Source organism: Thermobia domestica, chromosome 17 (assembly GCF_964235325.1).
Source record: "Thermobia domestica chromosome 17, izTheDome1.hap1.1, whole genome shotgun sequence".
Classification (NCBI taxonomy): Eukaryota; Metazoa; Arthropoda; class Insecta; order Zygentoma; family Lepismatidae; genus Thermobia; species Thermobia domestica.
In genome coordinates this window covers 131,386,686-131,397,863 of record NC_137470.1, presented here as the reverse complement: position 1 = coordinate 131,397,863, position 11,178 = coordinate 131,386,686, and the positions used below count along the sequence as shown (strand labels likewise).

At 36.8% G+C, this 11,178-nt stretch overlaps 1 long non-coding RNA gene across 1 annotated transcript in view; it reads right to left on the bottom strand.

Moving 5' to 3' along the window:
- Nucleotides 1–792: 792 nt before the first annotated feature.
- LOC145674343 (uncharacterized) overlaps nucleotides 793–11,178 on the bottom strand; it is an 81,851-nt gene continuing 71,465 nt past the window's right edge. Inside the window, exon 2 of the long non-coding RNA XR_014128899.1 lies at nucleotides 793–1,143. This is a non-coding gene — a long non-coding RNA (uncharacterized LOC145674343). The remainder of the gene's footprint in view (nucleotides 1,144–11,178) is intronic.

Here is an 11,178-nt window from a genome sequence, read left to right as displayed (position 1 = left end):
TGCCTAAGTCTAAATTATTTGACCTACCAATTGTTTTAAATTGTTTTTCTCTTATTTACATTGCATATTTGGCGACAATTGGCTTCAAGGTGGGGACATTGTGAATATTTTGTCATGTGTTTATAACTTGCACGCGACAATGCACCTTTACACCAAATTTCGTCTTTGCAGTACGAGCTGTTTGGTTCAAGATTTTGGGCGACCATATTGACTTTACGATTGTACAGTTTAATGCTTTTTGTACGCGTCTAGTGATACTGTACTTCCATAGTACAGTTCGTTTTCCAGACACAAGTTGTTGACACATTGACATTTTGATCGGCCATATTGGGTTCAATACGTCAACGTCCGCGAAATTTCAAACCAATAGATGTGTAGTGTTCATACATATATCAATCTGCAAAACATTAAGTCAATCTGTCCATGGGAAGTGGATGAGAGATTGCTTGCAGATTGGCATGACCTTCGGGCGGCCATATTGGATTTATACTTTGCTGTCGGCCCGGCATATTTCACCAGTATCCCTTCGTGGCCCTCCTCTGTCTAAATCTATACGCAGATTCCCGATCCTCGATTCTTGGGAGAGAACCTTTACTTGTCAGATGCAAGAAAGTCTGGTTACCCTCCCACGACAATATGAGTTTTGTGGTGAACACTATCCTGTTTGTGGGTTGTGTGCTTATAGTTGTTGATTGGCTTTTAAAGGGGTCAGATTTGACTCCAACATACTAGTAAGGAAAGTTCTTCAGCCGTATTAGTTGTAGGAAAATATTGAAATTTAAACACAGCAAATCTCAAATCCCCAATTTATTGATGCACATTTTCTTTAAAGCTCAGTCTTCTTCTACAGAAGCATTTATATTCCAAATATTCGATTTTCAGAGTTAACATGGGTAACCTAAATACAAAGGAACATATCTGAACGTAACTGGCAAGAATTTTACCTCCTAGTTACTGATTCTTTTGTTTTTTAACCTTCGGAGGCTCAAAGAAGTAGATGAATCCCATATGCAATGCCACTAGAATGAAAATAATGCCGAGGCGAAGCACTTTTGCAGCATAGAGATCGTCAATGTCACGTGATCGTATCCATCTTGCATGCTGGGATTTCTTTCCATGTTCCTTTTTCTTCATGGCTTTGATCTGCAGAAAAAAAAGTAAAATAAAATTAGCTGGAAAAATGTATATCAAGAACTATCTTCCTTTCAAATAAGCGCCGACTACTGGCTAAATACAGGGTCTGTTATAAAAATAATGTGCATTTTCTGGGAAAAATAGATTTATTGATCAGACCTGTACAAATGCTTAAAATTCTTCAAAATACCCCTCCCCCTGCATCAATACACTTGCAGAGACGTGTCTGCTACCCTGAAAGTTCTCGACGTGAATGTCTGTCAGGAACGTTGTAACATGCTTTTGGATGTTTTCCACAGTCTCCCAATGCCTCACTTTCAGCTCTCTCTTCTGTCGGGGGAATAAAAAAAAAAGTCACACGGAGTCAAGTTGGGACTGTAAGGGGGATGGGGGACTCCGGGCCAGGAAGTTGGTAATGATGGCTGGGGGTATTTTCATGGTTGCACATCCTTGGTCACTATCCCATGTACCGAAAATGTGGACATGTGCAGAGTGTCAGCAATTTGCTGCATGCTCAACCGACGGTCGGAACGCAAAACTTCTAGCACACAATCCACGTTTTCTTCGGTTCTGGACGTTGTTGGGCTTCCAGAATGTGGTTCTTCGGCAACCTCCTTCTGGCCCTCCTTGAACGCCTTGTACCACCTCCCGTACTGTAACCTTGAAATGCAGTCGTCATTGAAGGCCTCTTGAAGTATCTGGAATATTTCGGTTGCATTGTTTCCAGTTTCACGCAAAACTTGACGGTGTATCGCTGTTGAAGCGAACACTCCATCGCATCGTGTTACAAATTAAAAAAAACAGGTCCGTGAACTTGGCCCCCCACTTTGAGCACTAACGATAAAATTAGTGTCAATCGTTAGTGCATCGTTAGTGCTTCTTAGTGCACCAACCCCTAACGTTAGTGCTTAATTAGTGTAGGAGCTACAAGCAAAAAACCTTTGGGGGCCAAGTTCACGCTTCCCCCCACTTCAAGCACTAACAAAATAACTAGTGCCATTCGTTAGTGCATCGTTAGTGCTTCCTAGTGCACAAACCCGTGACGTTAGTGCTTCATTAGTGTAGGCTCTAGAGCCAAAACAATGGTACACGCTGCCCCCCCACTTCAAGCAATAAGGAAAGGAATAGTGCCGTTCGTTAGTGCATCGTTAGTGCTTCTAGAAAATACTAAAAGTTTCGTTAGTGCTTCACTATTAGTGTAGATATAGCCAATTATAAGTCACGAAACTCCCATAAGAAATGCATGGGGAATTTTTCATTGCGTCAAATTACCGCCAAATTCAAAAGCATTATTGACCTCTTCTAGTGCAATCGTTAGTGCATCGTTAGCGCTTCTTACTGCAAAAACCGGTAACGTTAGTGCTTCATTAGTGTAGGAGTTGTAAAGAAAAAACATTGGGGGGGCAAGTTCACGGTGCCCCCCACTTCAAGCATTAACGACAAAATCAGTACCATTCGTTAGTGAATCGTTAGTGTTTCTAGAAAACACTTATAGTTTCGTTAGTGCTTAAATATTAGTGTGGTTATGACTTATTACATGTTACGAAACTCCCATAAGAAATGCATGGGGAATTTTTCATTGCGTTAAATTACCGCCAAATTCAAAAGCACTAATGATCTATTTTAGTGCAATCGTTAGTGCATCGTTAGTACTTCTTAGTGCACCAACCCTAACGTTAGTGCTTCATTAGTGTAGGAACTACAAGTGAAAAACCCTTTGGACCTAGCGTGAACTTGGCCCTCCACTTTGATCACTAACGAAAAGATTAGTGCCATTCGTTAGTATATCGTTAGTGCTTCCAGAAAATATTAATAGTTTCGTTAGTGCTTCATTATTAGTGTAGATGTAGCCAATTGTAAGTCACGAAGCTCCCATAAGAAATGCATGGGGAATTTTTCATTGCGATAAATTACCGCCAAATTCAAAAGCACTAATGATCTCTTTTAGTGCAATCGTTAGTGCATCGTTAGTATTTCTTAGTGCAACAACCCTAACGTCAGTGCTTCATTACTGTAGGAACTACAAGTGAAAAAGCCTTTGGGCCTAGCGTGAACTTTCCCCCCAACTTTGAGCACTAACACAAAGATTAGTGCCATTCGTTAGTATATCGTTACTGCTTCCAGAAAATACTAGTAGTTTCGTTAGTGCTTCACTATTAGTGTAGATATAGCCAATTGTAAGTCACGAAGCTCCCATAAGAAATGCATGGGGAATTTTTCATTGCGATAAATTACCGCCAAATTCAAAAGCACTAATGATGTCTTTTAGTGCAATCGTTAGTGCATCGTCAGTACTTCTTAGTGCACCAACCCTAACGTTAGTGCTTCATTAGTGTAGGAACTACAAGTGAAAAACCCTTTGGGCCCAGCGTGAACTTGCCCCCCCACTTTGAGCACTAACACAAAGATTAGTGACATTCGTTAGTATATCGTTAGTGATTCCAGAAAATATTAATAGTTTCGTTAGTGCTTCACTATTAGTGTAGATATAGCCAATTTTAAGTCACGAAGCTCCCATAAGGAATGCATGGGGAATTTTTCATTGCGATAAATTCCCGCCAAATTCAAAAGCACTAATGATCCCATTTAGTGCAATCGTTAGTGCATCGTTAGTACTTCTTAGTGCACCAACCCTAACGTTAGTGCTTCATTAGTGTAGGAACTACAAGTAAAAAACCCTTTGGGCCTAGCGTGAACTTGCCCCCCCCCCACTTTGTGCACTAACACAAAGATTATTGCCATTCATTAGTATATCGTTAGTGCTTCCGAAAAATACTAATAGTTTCGTTAGTGCTTCACTATTAGTGTAGATATAGCCAATTGTAAGTCACGAAACTCCCTTAAGAAATGCATGGGGAATTTTTCATTGCGATAAATTACCGCCAAATTCAAAAGCACTAATGATGTATTTTAGTGCAATCGTTAGTGCATCGTTAGTACTTAGTTCACCAACCCTAACGTTAGTGCTTCATTAGTGTGGAACTACAAGTGAAAACCCCTTTGAGCCTAGCCTGAACTTGGCCCCCCCACTTTGAGCACAAACGAAAAGATTAGTGCTATTCGTTAGTATATCGTTACTGCTTCAAGAAAATAATAATAGTTTCGTTAGTGCTTCACTATTAGTGTAGATATAGCCAATTGTAAGTCACGAAACTCCAATAAGAAATGCATGGGGAATTTTTCATTGCGATAAATTACCGCCAAATTCAAAAGCACTAATGATGTCTTTAGTGCAATCGTTAGTGCATCGTTAGTACTTCTTAGTGCACCAACCCTAACGTTAGTGCTTCATTAGTGTAGGAACTACAAGTGAAAAACCCTTTGGGCCTAGCGTGAACTTGGCCCTCCACTTTGAGCACTAACGAAAAGATTAGTGCCATTCGTTAGTATATCGTTAGTGCTTCCAGAAAATATTAATAGTTTCGTTAGTGCTTCATTATTAGTGTAGATGTAGCCAATTGTAAGTCACGAAGCTCCCATAAGAAATGCATGGGGAATTTTTCATTGCGATAAATTACCGCCAAATTCAAAAGCACTAATGATCTCTTTTAGTGCAATCGTTAGTGCATCGTTAGTACTTCTTAGTGCACCAACCCTAACGTCAGTGCTTCATTACTGTAGGAACTACAAGTGAAAAAGCCTTTGGGCCTAGCGTGAACTTTCCCCCCAACTTTGAGCACTAACACAAAGATTAGTGCCATTCGTTAGTATATCGTTACTGCTTCCAGAAAATACTAGTAGTTTCGTTAGTGCTTCACTATTAGTGTAGATATAGCCAATTGTAAGTCACGAAGCTCCCATAAGAAATGCATGGGGAATTTTTCATTGCGATAAATTACCGCCAAATTCAAAAGCACTAATGATGTCTTTTAGTGCAATCGTTAGTGCATCGTCAGTACTTCTTAGTGCACCAACCCTAACGTTAGTGCTTCATTAGTGTAGGAACTACAAGTGAAAAACCCTTTGGGCTCAGCGTGAACTTGCCCCCCCACTTTGAGCACTAACACAAAGATTAGTGACATTCGTTAGTATATCGTTAGTGATTCCAGAAAATATTAATAGTTTCGTTAGTGCTTCACTATTAGTGTAGATATAGCCAATTTTAAGTCACGAAGCTCCCATAAGGAATGCATGGGGAATTTTTCATTGCGATAAATTCCCGCCAAATTCAAAAGCACTAATGATCCCATTTAGTGCAATCGTTAGTGCATCGTTAGTACTTCTTAGTGCACCAACCCTAACGTTAGTGCTTCATTAGTGTAGGAACTACAAGTAAAAAACCCTTTGGGCCTAGCGTGAACTTGCCCCCCCCCCCACTTTGTGCACTAACACAAAGATTATTGCCATTCATTAGTATATCGTTAGTGCTTCCGAAAAATACTAATAGTTTCGTTAGTGCTTCACTATTAGTGTAGATATAGCCAATTGTAAGTCACGAAACTCCCTTAAGAAATGCATGGGGAATTTTTCATTGCGATAAATTACCGCCAAATTCAAAAGCACTAATGATGTATTTTAGTGCAATCGTTAGTGCATCGTTAGTACTTAGTTCACCAACCCTAACGTTAGTGCTTCATTAGTGTGGAACTACAAGTGAAAACCCCTTTGAGCCTAGCCTGAACTTGGCCCCCCCACTTTGAGCACAAACGAAAAGATTAGTGCTATTCGTTAGTATATCGTTACTGCTTCAAGAAAATAATAATAGTTTCGTTAGTGCTTCACTATTAGTGTAGATATAGCCAATTGTAAGTCACGAAACTCCAATAAGAAATGCATGGGGAATTTTTCATTGCGATAAATTACCGCCAAATTCAAAAGCACTAATGATGTCTTTAGTGCAATCGTTAGTGCATCGTTAGTACTTCTTAGTGCACCAACCCTAACGTTAGTGCTTCATTAGTGTAGGAACTACAAGTGAAAAACCCTTTGGGCCTAGCGTGAACTTGGCCCTCCACTTTGAGCACTAACGAAAAGATTAGTGCCACTCGTTAGTATATCGTTAGTGCTTCCAAAAAATATTAATAGTTTCGTTAGTGCTTCACTATTAGTGTAGATATAGCCAATTGTAAGTCACGAAGCTCCCATAAGAAATGCATGGGGAATTTTTCATTGCGATAAATTACCGCCAAATTCAAAAGCACTAATGATGTCTTTTAGTGCAATCGTTAGTGCATCGTCAGTACTTCTTAGTGCACCAACCCTAACGTTAGTGCTTCATTAGTGTAGGAACTACAAGTGAAAAACTCTTTGGGCCTAGCGTGAACTTGGCCCTCCACTTTGAGGACTAACGAAAAGATTAGTGCCATTCGTTAGTATATCGTTAGTGCTTCCAGAAAATATTAATTGTTTCGTTAGTGCTTCACTATTAGTGTAGATATAGCCAATTGTAAGTCACGAAACTCCCATAAGAAATGCATGGGGAATTTTCCATTGTGTTAAAATACCACTAAATTCAAAAGCACTAATGATCTCTTTTAATGCAATCGTTAGTGCATCGTTATTACTTCTTAGTGCACCAACCCTAACGTTAGTGCTTCATTAGTGTAGGAACAGCAAGTGAAAAACCCTTTGGGCCTAGCGTGAACTTGCCCCCCCACTTTGAGCACTAACACAAAGATTAGTGTCATTCGTTAGTATATCGTTAGTGCTTTCAGAAAATACTAATAGTTTCGTTAGTGCTTCACTATTAGTGTAGATATAGCCAATTATATGTCACGAAACTCCCATAAGAAATACATTGGGTATTTTTCATTGTGTTAAATTCCCGAACGTAATAGTAACCATTACACTAATATATTGTTATTAGTGCTTTTAAATTTGGTGGAAGAATTTTACAGAATGGAAAATGCTACGTGTCTAAATTTAGCCTCGCACGCATCTCAAATACTAAAAAACGTTTGACATTTTTAGTGCATCGTTAGTACCCATTAGTACACTAAACTCTAACATTAGTGCTTTGATTCAACTCTATATTAGTGAACATTATTTGCAAGACTAAATTTAAATTTTTCTAATTCTACAATTATTGTCCTACAAAGGTGAGATAGACGTTAAAAGTTAGTGCATCCTTATTGCTTCCCGAAACACGAAGCATTAGTGTTAGCGCGATTATAGTTAAGGAGTTATAAGTGAATAACTCACTCTGTGCTAAATTTAATTTTAGCAAATTTTGCAATAATTGTCTCACAAAGGTTGAATAAACGTCAAAGGTTAGTACATCGTTAGTGCTCTGAAAGACACTAAGCATTAATGTTACTGCTATCTTAGTTTAAGGGTTAAAAATGAATAACTCGGGGGGGAGGGCTACTTTAGATCTTTAAATTTTGTACAATTTTACGCTAATTGTCTGACAGAAATGGACCACACCAGCGTTTAGTCCTCCGCTGAATAAGCACTAATGCTAATGCTATCATAATTTAAGTGTTATTAACGAATAACACGCATGAGCCTTAATTCAAATTTGTTGAATTTTACAATAATTGTCAATCCAAAGGTAGGATAATCACTAAAGGATCGTGCTTTTTTAGTGCTTCAAAAATACTAAGCATTGACGATAGTGCTATCACAGTTTAGGAGTTATCAGTGAATCACTCGGACGGAACACAATTAAAATTTATCGTATTTTCCAATAATTGTGTAAAAATTGAAAAACCTGAAGTTAGCCCCCCTTGAGTTATTTGGTAAAACTCCTAAACTGTGACGGCACTGACGTTAAGTGATTAGTGTTTCATAAAGCACTAACAGTCACTAACTTTCGACGGTTATCTTACCTTTGTGGGACAATTAGTGTGAAGTTCGGAAATTTAAGTTCAATCCTATCCGGACTATTCATGAAAGCACTAACGAGAATGCTTAATGTTTTATAGCTCTAGCAATGCAGTAAGCGCTTGTGTTTGTCCTACTTTTTTGTTACAATTAGTGTAAAACTGTTTAAGTTGAAAAACCTAAAGTTAGACCAGGTTGAGTTTTCATTAATAAGTCCTAAAATATGATAGCACTAACGTTAGAAACTTATTATTTTTTGAAGCGTTAAAGTAGTATAGACCGTCATTCTCACCAACTCAGTCCGAAAATCTCACCAAAATGGATGCAAATTTCCTTCATTCTCACAAGAATTGGTCAACAGTGCAAATTTCTCACCAAAATGGATGCAAATTTACTATGATATGTTTTATCATATATTTTAATACAATTTATGTTAATTTATACAATTTATGCTGATTACTTACCGTTTTTCTCAATCCTTTAAGAAACTTGTTTCGTCCTTTCTTATTCCTCCATCAAGTGCTGAACAATAACTGAAGAAACTTCAGAAGATGACCACAGAGGTCTTTTTTGTTAAACACAGTTGGTCTTGGTATTCAAGAAACTAATTCTAAGGAAGAAGACACGTATAATAAAAGAATGGAAAGTCGTAAGATGAGGTAACTAAAGGGGGAAGAGCACAGGAGGAGGGAAAATACAGTAGTACTTGGTGCTATATCTAAACATTCCAAACGACGGGATACCTTTGTTAAAACAATGGGAAAGGTTAGAATTCGAAACAGAGAAGCTTTATGTAACTGTCACATAATTTTCAGTGTTGTGGCTTTAATACAATACAAGATAATGACACTTGAAAGTGACATATAGGTTTTGGTGAATGTTGTAGTTGTAGGGGGCAGAAAAGAGTATTTTGAACATGTCACATAACTTAGTTACATATATTTAGAAACAGCACAAATGTAGATAAAGAACAATTGTTAAAAGGAAAGACATACAGCTGTTAGTATTTTGGGTGGTCCAGATGTTTGGGGGGCGAAGTGTAATGTCCTTTTTGAGTAAAAGAACTTCTTTTAATTGGGATTGGGAGTTGTACTTTATGGAGAATGAAAAGATGTGAAGTTTAAGAAAGAAATAGCACTCATTATTGTGAAGGACAGAGATTTTTAGAAACACCTGGTTAAATGTTACATGCCACTTTGTGAAAATTATTGCAATGGAAAGCGAAACCCACATACCGAACAGAATAAAATGAGAAAATGTATGTGACATTTGTTGGTAGGGGGTGGAGAGAATGTTATATTAGTTACGAGCACCTGTATTTGTGACCCTTTTTAGAAAACAAAGAATGGAAATAGTTGAAAAAAGATCTTTTGACTTGTTAGACAGATAAATGTGACATTTAGCATGGAGATGTGAGTTTGTGAAAGTTATTGCAATGGAAAGCGAAACCCACATGACGAACAGAATAAAATGAGAAAACGAATGTGACATTTTTCAGTGAATTGCAACACTGACTTAAATTTTACTTTTCCATTTAACAATCAAAGAGTTTCATGTAATAAATTTTAAGTTTAACCGACGTGTGTCGTGTTAAAAATAACTTTCTAATGATCAAGCTTGTTTTCAATTAGTATTTTAAATTATTTTACAGTTTGCAACTATGTTACTTTGTGTTTCTATCGGAATTAATTGTAAGTTCACACAATTTTTTAATATTTTCAAAATTAATTTTAACAAGGAGTTTGCACCGCAAACGATCCAAGTAAAATTTCTTTGGTAGCGATCCATTAAAAAATTATGAGTTTGTGTAACAAACGAACCAATAAATAAACGATTTTGCACATCAAACGAATCATTAAATAAACAGAGTTTCATAAAAAATATTTATAACTTCACAACAATTTTAATATGTTGACATTGAACAATGTTAACAAAAATAAGCTGAGCTTCTAATGAAGCGAACGAATAAAATAATTGCAACTATGTTACTTTGAGTTTCTATCGGAATTATTGGTAGGCTGACACAACTTTTAATATTTTCGAAACGTAATTCATCTGAGCTTCCTATGGAAGCTATCCATTAAAAATTATGAGTTTGTGTAACAAACGAACCAATAAATAAAAGAGTTTGCACAGGAAATGGGTCTTTCACAAAGAAAAACAATAAAACTAGTTTAAACCGGTTTAAACACCTACAGCAAGGCAAACAAAAGAAATTCCTAGCATTACTAACAAAGGAATTTTTAAACCGGTAACACAATGGAAGAGCATACGAAAACAAGTAACTATAATTGTTTGAAGTGTTACAAACTTTAATACTACAATTACAAATTGTTTGAATAAATTATAATACATTTTGTAATATTACTGTTACTAATTTAAAATATTTTCAAACACCTGCGTACGAGACTACAAACTAAATGCCTTTGGGTACGAGATTACAAAACTAAATGCCTTTGGGTACGCGATCAAATTTTGAAAGTATAAATCCAGCGCAGCAAGCCGTGCGGCGCACTATAGAATTAATAGTGTTAACGTAAAGCTGTTTATCGTTATACTCTGTGTTGTTAAATCATTTATTTTAAAATACCATTTTTGTTACAAAGTAACATCTAATAATAAACTTTGAAGTATATCTTTGATGATCTTTAAAGTTATAAGTCTTTTGGAAGTTACATTTACTAAACGTGTACAGGAATTGTTGATACATTCTTATGTGCATCTTCGGTTAAGTTCGGCAATTTCGGAACCATTCGTGTGGTACGTTAACCAACATGTACAGGAATTGTGGATAAACTCTCATGTTCATCTACGGTTAAGTTCGGCAATGTTCAGAAAACTTCGGGAAACTTCGTCAATCTTCGGAAATCTTCGTGTGGAGTTCTTGGAATTTCCAATTGTCAGTGTTGATAATAAGCAATCAATGAAAAAGTAAACACATTTCTAGTTTACATTGAATGGTGCAATTAGTCTAAAACAATTTCATTACGGCAATTTGTAAATTACAATTATCGGAAAGTACTGAAGGATTAACCGATAAACTTAAAAGTATATCTTCGGTGAACTAAAAAATATATTTAGTTTGTGACAAGTGTTAGTGCATCGATACTAAACTGAAAAAAGTTACGGGAAGTTTTATTATTATAGTTAACGGCAAATGTTAGTGCAATTGCCGACAAGCTTTCAAGTGTACTGTCGCTAAACTTAAAAAGATACGGAACATTGTAATTTATATTTACTGGTAAGTGTAAAAATTCTTAAAAAGTGTATCTTTGGTCA